The sequence below is a fragment of the Pagrus pagrus genome (assembly GCF_965226575.1).
Source record: "Pagrus pagrus genome assembly, chromosome: 4".
NCBI classification, from domain to species: domain Eukaryota; kingdom Metazoa; phylum Chordata; class Actinopteri; order Spariformes; family Sparidae; genus Pagrus; species Pagrus pagrus.
The window spans coordinates 34,495,919-34,509,028 of record NC_140188.1 but is presented as its reverse complement, the minus strand read 5'-3'; the positions used below and the strand labels follow the sequence as shown (position 1 = coordinate 34,509,028).

The following is a 13,110-nucleotide window of genomic DNA, read 5'->3' as shown; positions in this document are numbered from 1 at the left end:
TTATTAGACAGTGTTGAGACTATTTCTGTCTCTGCAGTATTGTCAACACTTGTTTACTTGTTCGACGGAGATGTTAGCCTCTATGCTAGCATTGTAAGCTAACAACAAGCTAACATTGCTATCATGTTTACACCAAATCAGCCTATGTATTTGCTCGTGGCAGCTAAATGAAGCAGCAAGTAATGCAAGTAAGATGAATGAATGGATGAATGAAACCCCAACGCGAAGTGTAGGGGTTTCGGATTTATTTCCAGATTTTTATTTTATTTGACCAGATTTATTTCTCCATAACAACCTCTCGCCCGGTCACTACTCAACTGTTTTGCTAACCCTCCTCCCGGTCTTGTCCGTTTGTTTTCAACGAAGCCTTTGCTAAATCAATATGATGGATTGTCATATAGGCGTTACGATGTGTGTATTTGTGTGTCTTATCTGTCATAAACAAGAGATTACAGTTTACAGACACGTTTGTGTCGCGGTCTGGTGCTACTCAGACAACAGCTGGGACACAGCTGGTCCGAGGCTCATGTAGGTTTATTTTTCAGCCACAATGTGGAAGCGATCGTTGTGATGAAAGCTGACGGCAGCATCTGTTAGTCTCTTGGCCCTCAATAACTTTTAGAAGTGGCTAACTTAGCTGTTGATAAATAGTAACTTATTACCTAGCTGTAATATAACTTAGCTGTAACATGCTAATGACGTTACGCTAGCTTGGCTGTGGAGCTTAGCTGTGGACATTGTAATGACTTACAAGATTTACATGAGTTTCAACGTGCATTGTAATAACTTTACCTGTGAATCCGACATCGTTACTCCGCATTCAAAGCTGGGCTGTATTTGGTTTCTGCCGGCTTGTTGCTCTTGGTGCTTGTAGCGGGAGCGGGTGTGTCGCGGGGCTCTGAGGGGAGAGCGATACGAGCTCGGAGGGGAGGGATTAAGGAGCACAGAGGGGAGGGGTGTGTGTGGGGGAAGCTTTTTTTCAAACCTTTCTCAGATCGTAGACCAGAGCTTTAAGTTTCGCTCAGTCCTCCATTCTACTCAGCTGGCCCTTTTGTGCAACGCAAATAATGTACGACAGTTTGTATATGAGAAGGTTTTTGCACCTCTCTTGGCTGATCTAAAAACACTTGAAGAAGTGGGTGTCTACATTGAAACATTTGGTGACTGTCTCAAAGGCACAGTCTACTCTGTTGTGGCTGATAACCTTGCAGCCCATGGGCTCGCTGGTTTCAGTGAGAGTTTCAGGGCTACATATTTCTGCAAATTCTGCCTTGCCACCCAGACAGAAATGCAGAACTCAGATGCAGTGACTGGTGGTTTTGAAAGGAGAAGAAATGATTCCCATGATACCCTGGTTCAAGAAATACAGACAAATGAAACTGTGGAGAATTATGGTGTAAAACAGAGTTGTGTTCTCTCTGATCATCTCTCCTATTTCCATCCCATTACAGGATTTCCGCTGGACGTCCTCCACGACCTGTTTGATGGTGTGGTCCCTGTGGAGCTGGCACACTGTTTGAAAGGTTTGATGGCAAAAAAATATTTCACGTTGGAGGAGCTGAAAATAAAGCAATCCTATGTTTTTCCTACCAGCATTCTGACAACCCTTATGAAAAAGAAGTGTACTTCAAGTTTATTTTATCAAGTAAGCTTCAAGTTCAAGTATATTTCCCAAGTATACTTTATCTAGTAATTATACCAATATCAATGTACCAATAGTATACTTATAAGTGTACTATTTCAATACTTCTTTGGACTAAATTGGCCCACTTTTTAGTTTATCAAAGTATACTTTCAAGTATACTTGAAGTGTAAGAGCAGTAAACTTTGAGTAAACAACTAGTTTACATATAAGTATTATTTTGTACTGCAACTATACTGTAAGTGAACTTACAGTGGGGAGAACAAGTATTTGATACACTGCCAATTTTGCAGGTTTTCCCACTTACAAAGCATGTAGAGGTCTGTAATTTTTATCATCGGTACACTTCAACTGTGAGACGGAATCTAAAACAAAAATCCAGAAAATCACATTGTATGATTTTAAAATAATGAATTTGCATTTTATTGAATGACATAAGTATTTGATCACCTACCAACCAGTATGAATTCCAGCTCTCACAGACCTGTTAGTTTTTCTTTAAGAAGCCCTCCTGTTCTCCACTCATTACCTGTATTAACTGCACCTGTTTGAACTAGTTACCTGTATAAAAGACACCTGTCCACACACTCAATCAAACAGACTCCAACCTCTCCACAATGGCCAAGACCAGAGAGCTGTGTAAGGACATCAGAGATAAAATTGTAGACCTGCACAAGGCTGGGATGGGCTACAGGACAATAGGCAAGCAGCTTGGTGAGAAGGCAACAACTGTTGGCGCAATTATTAGAAAATAGAAGAAGTTCAAGATGATGGTGAATCTCCCTCGGTCTGGGGCTCCATGCAAGATCTCACCTCCTGGGGCATCGATGATCATGAGGAAGGTGAGGGATCAGCCCAGAACTACACGGCAGGACCTGGTCAATGACCTGAAGAGAGCTGGGACCACAGTCTCAAAGAAAACCATTAGTAACACACTACGCCGTCATTGATTAAAATCCTGCAGCGATGCAAGGTCCCCCTGCTCAAGCCAGCGCATGTCCAGGCCCGTCTGAAGTTTGCTAATGACCATCTGGATGATCCAGAGGAGGAATGGGAGAAGGTCATGTGGTCTGATGAGACAAAAATAGAGCTTCTTGGTCTACACCCCACTCGCCATGTTTGGAGGAAGAAGAAGGATGAGTACAACCCCAAGAACACCATCCCAACTGTGAAGCATGGAGGTGGAAACATCACTCTATGGGGATGCTTTTCTGCAAAGGGGACCGGACGACTGCACCGTATTGAGGGGAGGATGGATGGGGCCATGTATCGCCAGATCTTGGCCAACAACCTCCTTCCCTCAGTAAGAGCACTGAAGATGGGTCGTGGCTGGGTCTTCCAGCATGACAACGACCCGAAACACACAGCTCCGTAAGAAGCATCTTAAGGTCCTGGAGTGGCCTAGCCAGTCTCCAGACCTGAACCCAATAGAAAATCTTTGGAGGGAGCTGAAAGTCCGTATTGCTCAGCGACAGCCCCGAAACCTGAAGGATCTGGAGAAGATCTGTATGGAGGAGTGGGCCAAAATCCCTGCTGCAGTGTGTAAACCTGGTCAAGAACTACAGGAAACGTCTGATCTCTGTAATTGCAAACAAAAGTTTCTGTACCAAATATTAAGTTCCGTTTTTCTGATGTATCAAATACTTATGTCATGCAATAAAATGCAAATGAATTACTTAAAAATCATACAATGTGATTTTCTGGATTTTTGTTTTGGATTCCGTTTCTCACAGTTGAAGTGTACCGATGATAAAAATTACAGACTTCTACATGCATTGTAAGTGGGGAAAACCTGCAAAATCGGCAGTGTATCAAATACTTGTTCTCCCCACTGTATAGGTATACTGTTAGTTTACTAGTCATATACTTCTAGTCCACTTTTCAGGTTATGAAAGTATACTTTGAACAGTGTGCGAAATACGGGGGGGTCCGGGGGGGCATGAAGAGGCGCCGAAAGACAATGCTGGTGCAGCTAGCACAGTGGGCCCACTGGGTACCAGAACAGAGGGTCCTCTCCCACCCAGTGACTCCCCAGAAGAACAACATGAAGTTGAGACCGAGTGCTCCGAAGACGTAGCAGGTGCTGAGGTAACATTAGCTGCTACTGCTGCTAGCACAGGTGACTTGCCGGCTGCTTGGACAACGAAGCAGGTGGGCGAATGGAAAGACTGCAGGTTGTGTAGGCCTTGTGGTTGGTTGTGGTCTTAGAGAGAGCACCCGCTGTGGTGATGTCTGGCTTGTTGTATCTAGCTCAGTTTCAGCAGCAGCAGGTTCCTCATCCTCATCTCATCCCTCATTAAGTGGTGACTGAAAGTTATTATTACAAGTAATCGTTTCACATTGAGGTCGCGGACCTCGCGGTATAAACAGTTCAAATTTGGAGCGATATTTAGCTCCTTTCCCAGTAAGCTAGCATGACATGTTTGGTATCAGCGGATTCATTTCAATTTCAAGATTTCTATGACGCTCATGGCTTGAAAAAATCTTAAAAACTAAGCCCGCGACAGCCTTCAGAAGACAGTAATGGTAATGCCAGATGATCCACCATCATTTTCAGAGGGTTAAAAGTAGGCCAAGAAAGCCAAGAACTGAGGTGGAGAATAATTCCAACTTTAAGATCATGGTGATCAAAGAGGCACAGTATAATTAAAATAAACATGTCGTTCTGTTTTTCACATTTGGATGGTTAAATTATGTTAGAAAATAGACCTACCATTAGGCTGCAGTTTAATTTCTGGCCTATTCAAACAAGACAATTTCATTTAAAGATATCACGTAACCTTGTTTTTCTCAGTGTGTTACTATCACTGGTGCATTCTAGTCAGATTTAATTCTTTTCTTTATAAAAATAAGATTTAGTCTTCAAAAAAATGTTTCAAAAAGGGGGGTGTCTCATAATCAAGGTCTATATGCTATATTATACGCAGGCTAAGAGGTTATGCCAATCCTGTATCACAGCTTGCTAACACTGTTTAAGACTGGTTTAAACTAATATTGGTATGTTGCTTTGGAGGCAGTCAACCAGGATAGCTTGGAGCATGTATTTTTGCATAACATGAATTAATCAGCATCATAGCAACAATGTCATGTAACATTATCTATCAATATTACCTAGCAAAGCTATCATGAACTACGTGACCCTCAGTATAATCAGAGAAATGTTTATATTTTCTGGAAATCAGAAGATTAAAACGCAACGACCATATAGCCCCATATATGTATTTTTTCACCCCAAATCCAACGCCACCACCTGTGAATCAACAGTTGTGGAGAATAAATAAATAAATAAATTAGACCTGCATGTGGGACTACAAGGGAGACAGTGAGCAGTAACCAAGTAACTGTCATGTTGTTCTTTTCACAAATATGGGCATGATAGTCAAAAATATCATTAAAATGCAAAGTTTTACATAAAACAGCATCCAATTTTTTCGCTGGCCTATACAAGGGCCCAATTAGATTTCTTTTCATGGGGCCAAAAATCCCTGGCAGCGCCCCTGGTTGTCATGTAGGCTATAGACTGTCTTGGCTTGCATCCATGAAATATTGTAATGTTATAGGCCTACTGCATATTGAGAAAATTTATTTTGGTATTGCGCAACAATCGGGAGATGGGGACCCCCCCGAATATTGACGGGTATTTCGCACACTGTTTAGGAGGAAAGATTGGACCCGGACAAGGTTTTGAAAACAGAAGAAAATTATTTATTGACAGTATCAGTAATATGTAAATCCACAAAAAGAAAACCATTCAGTGCCTCCTGGATCTCTTTTTGTATAGACAAGTGAATCATCAAACCTTGGATTTAGCTCAGTAACTTTAAATAGTAATACAGGGAAAAAACAATTGCACACAAAGTGAAAATGGGCCCACAAATAAAATAAAGAAGAGAGTCTGTGTTTAGCCAGTCTTCACTGTCAGTGTTCAATGTTTTGTCAATGTCCAACTACCCGGGTAGTATGACTTTGTTTAGTTTATCTGGCTGAAGAGATGGTTTGTCCTCCATCAGATGAACAGTGGGAAAAAAAACGCCAATGTCATGCCCTCCACTTGGAGACCTACATCCTGCTCCTCGGGCTGCTGATGCAGGCCATCTTCAGAATCATTTCTTTAAAAAAAACTAACCTGCATAGGGTGATAGTTGTGAGATTTCGCTTGTCAATATAAAAGACCCAAAAGGCGGAGCTGGTCAAAAACAACTCACTCATGAAAGTGAGAATCCTTTAAAAAACAAAACTCAAGACAGAATGTTGATATATCAACTTCACAGAAAGTTATTGAACTGAGGAGGATCTCTCATCTGTCATGTGTGCACTCTGGTCTGAACTACCTGTAAACATTGTTGAGCCAGAAAAAACTGGGGATTACATTATTGCAACTAATGGGTGTTATAATAAGATTGAGTAATGAAACACTACATTCCTAAATTAGTCCATTCAGTCATAGTTTAGAAATTCTTTCTTTAGTTTTTCTTAAACTTTCTTACCAAAATCTGGAAGGGATAATGTTATGGGTTTTTATCATCAGACTTTTAATAAGCTTGATTTGTAAAATTATACTTAGACATTCCTTTCTCCTTTTTTAGGATGACTTGGAAGCAGCCCAGGAGGGAGCAATGGCTCTGGTGGCAGTGGTGAACGAGGAGAAGGTGCTTCAAGTTCCCTTCGAAACCCAGCATGTGTCCATTGTTCTTGAAGATATGGTTGTCATGTCACATAGATCATGGACTGATTCGCTGGTGATTTTGTTTGCATTGGTGTATGCACTGCATTTGAAGTACCCGGAAAAGCTTTGTGGCTTCTTCAAGTTCATTCAGGTTATCCTCCTTGACCTGGATGATGGCAGGAAGCAGCTTAGGCCTAAACTACAGGCCTTAAAAAATTAGCTGAAGTAAAGTTAAAGTAAAGTTGTACAGCATTTGTTGTCAGCAGTTTCTAAACAAAATACCATGTGGTTCACCAGTTGATTTATTTTGTTTAGACAAGTGTTTAGTGTAGTTATGGTTAATCATTTTACTGTGCATATTTGTATGGTGTCACCAGTTCTATTAAGATGATACTGTAGCGTGATTGATCTGAGCCCCAGAGAGGCTTAATAATTTTACTATGCATGCATTTACTATGCATGTAAGGGGTCACCAGTTTCAACACTGTGATACTGTGATTGATCTGAGCCCTATAGAGGCAAGTCTGTTTTGATTTTGAGTATTAAGCATTCAACTTAGTAAAACCTTTAATGTTTAATAATTTTACTATGCATGTAAGGTGTCACCAGTTTCGACACTGTTAAGATACTGCGATTGATCTGAGCCCCAGAGGCAAGTTTGTTTTGATTTTGAGTGTTAAGCATTCAACTTAGTAAAACCTTTAATGCTTAATAATTTTACTATGCATGTAAGGTGTCACCAGTTTCGACACTGTTAAGATACTGTGATTGATTTGAGCCCCAGAGAGGCAAGTCTGTTTTGATTTTATTTTGGGTGTTAAGCATTCAACTTAATAAAACTATTAAGTTATGATACACATTTTGAGTTTGTATTATGTTAAAAGAACTCAAATTGTACAAGGCAATTGGTTTCCTCAAATGAACTGAGTTGTCAGAACTAGAATGTAGTAATAAATGTAATGAAAGAAAACAGTGGTTTCAACTAAGAGGGTAACATTTATGGACAAATGAGCCATTTAAGTTACTCTTATTTAATTCTGATCAATTCAATTAACACATTTTAGTTTTGTAGAACTGTTACATACACGTTAAATATACTTATTAGTTTTAAGTTCATTGATCTGAGTAAACTGGTACTTATAACTTAATTTACCCAAGGTACTGTAACAATAAATACTTTTTAAAACAAAAACAATTCAACTACAGAAAATTATTTGATTTAAGTTTGCCAACTTAAATGGTTTAAGGCAATCGGTTTCCTCAAATGGTTTGAGTTCAACTAACTCATCAGGTTTTACAGTGTGGTTTGACTGCATTCGATTCGTGGAGATGGTTTGCAATCATGAGCTGGTGCTTGTGTGCAAGAGAAAGCAAGATATTCTTGAAACATCCTGTGTGTCTGACAACTGTCTTGAAAAGGCTGTGTTTTGCTTCGAATCTCATGGTCCACAGAGCAGCTACAGGATCAAATTCTCGGATAAGCTGGGGACAGTGCTCAAGAAAATGGTGCTTAGGGATGAGCTTCTGTTGAGGAAAAGATTCAAGAAGTCTGCTGCGATGTTCAGATATTAAGCTGTCAAGATAGCAAATGCTTTCCTCTGTATGGCTTGGTGACATAAAAAGCTCCACAATGCTTTTCAAAGTCATTAGAATCTGCCCGCAGGCTCATCTTCAGGTACTTTCAAACCTATCATCAGAGGCAGCAGACGTAGCAGGCACCAATTTTAATGAGCATTGCCTCCCACCGATTTACGGTTTGAAAAGTTGCCGGGGACAAGATGAGGGTGATTTGTCTTATCACTCCACTTGTAAGGGAATTGGTGGATGACATCATTTAGTTCAATGAGAGAAAAATATTTCTTCTTGATGAGGACATCAAAAGACAACACCAATTCCAATGGAATGATGCCTTCAAGAAGGTCATGTAAAACATCTGGAGGGTACCCAGATGTAACATGAAAGTGCTTAAGCTTTTCAGACAGTGCACATTGGTTTTTCAGACCATAGCACGGGGAATTATTCAGACTGGACAAAGCAGTCTGAACATGTACTGCATGTTGCTCCTCAGTTCTCTGTTGAAAAAAAAAACAGATCTCACCTCTCTTGTCTGATACTCAGACCGCTCAGCAAGACAAAAACGGCAAGCATAAGAACCAGAAAAGCTTTCAACAAAGCGCACAACTGAGTGAGCTCCTAGGTTGTCTGCTACCACACACATAACAGTTCCTTTGACAACTTTTCCCAGACCTGGAACAAATAAGCCATTTCTTTCTAAAGTCCTCAGATCCGGTAGCAATGGCTCTAACACTTTCTGGTAACCAAATGTCTTGGTGTCCACTGCCTTACACAAAACGGCTAAATTAATGGATGTTAATGCTGATTGAGACTGTGCTGGAATGTTTCCCAAGATCCAATACACAGCTGTGACTTTGTGTTTTTTCCTTGAAGTTCCCAAAGGATTGCACACCTCAAAGTCATCAATGTACAGGATAAGACTAAGTCTGTCCTCTTCAGAGAAAAAAATCATTTTTCTGGAAGTCGGATCCATCATGAAAAGATTGGTACTGTAAGGCTCTTGCCGAATTTCTATCAGTGTCCAATAGTTTTTCTTGATTGCGTTTGTTGTTCAGAACCTGTGATAGAGATTGCAATATTGGCACATACTGGAATGTTTTGCCCTCTTTTTCATCGAGTACATACTCTTTTGGCTCAACAACTGAAAAATGTTCCTTCATGAATTCTCTTCTCTTGTAGGATGTTGACAAGGGACCATCGCTTGCCAAAGCTGAGCTTATTGGATGTGCCTCGCTGAGAATTTTAATCAAATCAGAGATTTCAGCTGTGTCCAACTCACAGCTATGTGTCCTTAGAGTAGACTCAATCAACTCTCTTATAACAGGAACTGATGCTGTACATGATATGAATTGAAGCTGGTCCACAATTTCATCAATGCACTTGTTTGACACATTAAAGGTGCTCTCCAACTTAAGAAAAAGGCTGCCAAACTTCTCCTTTATGATCCGAGATAGATCCTTGTCTTCCTCAATCAAAGGTTGAGGATCCTCCTCCTCAGTGTCAAACAATGGCTCATCCTGAGCAACAACTGGATCTGAGTATTTTTTCAATACTTTATCTTTCAAGTCTTCAAGGCCATGTGGAGAATGTTTCCTATGTCTGTGCGAGGCGAAGGTTGAATATATGTTTGAGCTGAAGGAGCAGTTTTTGAATACACATGCAACTACTTCAACTGGTGACACTACTTCTCCTCAAATGGCTTCCAAGATGTTCAAAATATTGCCTCTCTGAATCAAAACAAGCGGAACTGCACAGAACACAACTAAAAGATAGAATATCTTTTGATGTCACTGCCTCAGGGTGCTACCTGGATAAATGAATATTAAGGCCATTGAACGTCTTAAATGAAGGGCAATCCTTATAAAGGCAAGGCACTGTCTGGCCACGGCTAACCATTCTATGTCTTAGGTCTGTAGTGTTTCAACAGTTCTGTCCGTGTGTCAACCTCGAATCTACATGTTTTACCATGTACCATGTACCATGTAAGACCATTTCATCTTTTTTAATCTGGAAAATACAGACAGAAATAAATCAAACCTCATCTGAACTAGATTTTCATATCAGTATAAAAGTCAACTTAAAACTAAGAATGACAGGTACCTAGGGTCTTAGATTTACCTTACATTAGCCATTCAAATCAAATACTGTAGCAGGAGAACTATCCCGGTGGAGGCTGTAAAATGAAATGAAGAAATCTAATCATTAATGCATCATACTCAAAGTTACTTTAATGCCAGGGATAATGTAGAAGCAGCATTTCTTGGGCTATATTCATATCACTAGAATAGATATAACCAGTAGGTGATTTGTTAATTTTTAACAGGGGGGCATGGCCCAATGGGAGCACCACCCTGCCCTGACATACCTATGTACACCTCCCAAAGGACATTGTTCCAGGACGCCTTAACCATAACTGTGACATTTCTAATTCTACAATTCCATTTCATCCAGTTATCTTCCTTCTCTCTCTCTCGTCTTTTTATAACAGTATTAAAGTAATGATTAAATACACCACTGCATGAAAAGTGGGATTTTCGGCCCCGTAAACGCCCGGAAATCTCCTAATTTTCGGCAGTTAACAACAATTTACAGGCTGTGAACGTGGCGTTCATCTGTGCCGAAAATTGTCGGAAACGAACCATGACGTATGTTGAGCTCGCGGAGGTGCGAACGGCTCTAGTTAGCATATGAATAGCAGCAAAACCACACCTGGCCAGAGGATGTGGCCTGGCTTGAATTTCCTCACTCAGGATTGGATGAAACCACTACTTTTAAACATGAAAAATCATTTGTGATTGGTTGGCAGATCTGTCACTATTGGTCACCCTGGGTCATTATAAATGTAAACCCCACCCCTATATATATATATATATATTTATTTATTTATATTTATTCATTCATTCATTCATATGATATGCTATAGACTACACTATTATTGCCATCAAGGACATGAATTAATTTATTGAGGAAAGGAAGATTACAAAGAAAGAGCTTTATTAGCAGAAACACAAACACACAACTATGAACAATTCTGCCCACACAACAAACAGGAAGCTCAGGAGAAGGCCAAAATCCTACAGCACCGTGTGAAGAGTGTCTAGATAGATAGGTAGATAGGTACTTTACAAGTGTCCAGTAGCATACAAAATACAAGACATACATTACAAATTAACAGTAGCTACAGCAAACAGTAAACAGTGCAGTCTGCCGCCTCGGAGCTGTAGGTAACTGGCGGCATTCTGTCCGAATCTTGTCCATTTTGCAGACGTCTGTGGTGCGTTCACGTTGCCTTGTACTTGGGAATTGCCTCTAATCTCGACAGCAGCGAGGCACAGAGCTCGGTCTTAGTGTCTTATAGGCAGCTGGAAAACAATTAAAGGAGAGTGGTATTAACAAAAAAACGTAAGTCACAGTAAAATTAAACAATGAAGGAACAGGAACAAAACAGTAAAAGTTACTTACACATAATGGCGTCACTATCAGCGTCATGTAAATCTGGACTTGCGGACATAGCTCCGAGCAAATAGGAGGTCGGTCAATGCCTCATTATGAGACGAGGTAAGTCTGTGAAAACAAAATGAACGGTTAAGATCGGTATCTATTAACGTATCTGTTTCCTTATACAGCAGAATGAAAGCATATTTTTTAAATCTTACCCTTGCTCCGGTTCGTAGCGCTGTCCGGGCTGAAGAGAAACTCACGCAGCGCTATCCGGCCCCGTCAGGGTGTTTGTGTTTGCCGTCGGTCTCACAGTTCCACACAGGCTTTACTCGTCAGGTTCACAACTCCACCTACTTCCCCTTCACCTCATTTCCTCCACCCCATCGTCCTTTGACCTCGAAGGTGATCCAGGAATCAGAAAGGTCCCGAAAGTAACAAAGTCACAAAAGGTCCAAGGATAACAAAACTACAAAACATTTGTGCAACTCTCTTTCCTATTCTGACAGGCATTTAACAAATATTATTACACAACCAATAATTAACATTTTAAATGCTGCAAGTAAATACCTTTTAAAAAAATGTCACCTGGAGTAAAACTCCCCCCACTACCCTGATTTGCATGTGTATAGCTCACAGCATTTTCATTTACATGTTAAAGCCTCCCCTAGAATTAGGGGGAGGGGGGTCATGGGGGGACAACTGCCAAGCAAGGCCCGCGTCAATTTCTGACAATTCACGGCAGTTTTCGGTGTTGCCTGTAAATTGCCGTGTGCAGCTGTAAACCTGAACTTCCACGTCAATTTACAGTGCCACATACTGACGAAAATCCCACTTTTCATGCAGTGCACCTTTAAATTGTATGCAGTGGACTGAGTTTATTCAGGCAGGGTTTTCTCATGTTTCTCACGATACACTACAAGCAGGGTCATTTTAAGTTACATGACCCACATGACCCCCTGGAATTCTTTACCATCTAAATTCCTTGAAGGACACACATTGAACATTGTACAAAATAGTGGAGCCCGACCGATTTATCGTTAGGCTGATTTTATCGTCCGATATTAGCCTATCACAGATATATCGATATCGGCATATATATTGTCCGACATGAACCGATATGAAACCTTATATTTAAAAACTATAATGCAGAAAAACATGCTTGGGGTAATTTAAAATTGGTGTAATGACATAGTTTGTCCAGCAGAGTGGCTTCGACGGGGGATAAAACAGCTGGTGTCAGGAAATGTAACAGCTACCTCACTAATGGTTAAACCATAAACCAGCACAAAAATGATAATTGCCAACATAACATAGCCACCATGTTCTGAAATGACACACTAACATAAATTGCTAACTTTTGTTAATCTGGTAATTTTTCGGCTTTATACAATCGGGAGTCTGCACAGGGTGTTTTATTTTGAAGATTTGCCAGATGCTCTATGCCATTCCTGTGTCTCTGACTTCCTGCAGGCACGATCTGCTCTGTGCAGCTTGTTGCAGCTTCCATCAAAAATCGACCAGGCAGCCAGAACGCAAAGCAGCCGTGCATGGCTTGACTTCACTGTGCACCGGAACTGATCGCAGCCGCCTGTGATTTGTAACACACAATCTGCTACTAGGGGATGAAGAGTGATGGCAGGTTAACAAGGGGGATGCTTTTTGGTAATTTTACTAACAAGGGGGGCAGCATCCCCCCTCATCCCCCCTCAAATCACCTACTGGGTGTTATCCTTAACAAATGATCTAGGTAACGACCAGGAATGTGTTGTTCGTAGAACAATCTGTT

General features: G+C 40.7%; 1 long non-coding RNA gene across 1 annotated transcript; it reads right to left on the bottom strand.

The window, feature by feature from the left end:
- Nucleotides 1-10,924: 10,924 nt before the first annotated feature.
- Nucleotides 10,925-11,905, bottom strand: LOC311256168. Its single transcript, XR_014622450.1, has 3 exons — nucleotides 11,540-11,905; nucleotides 11,346-11,447; nucleotides 10,925-11,245 (listed from the first exon to the last, which is right to left on the bottom strand). It is a non-coding gene; the product is annotated as an uncharacterized lncRNA (long non-coding RNA).
- Between the last annotated feature and the right edge of the window lie 1,205 nt (nucleotides 11,906-13,110).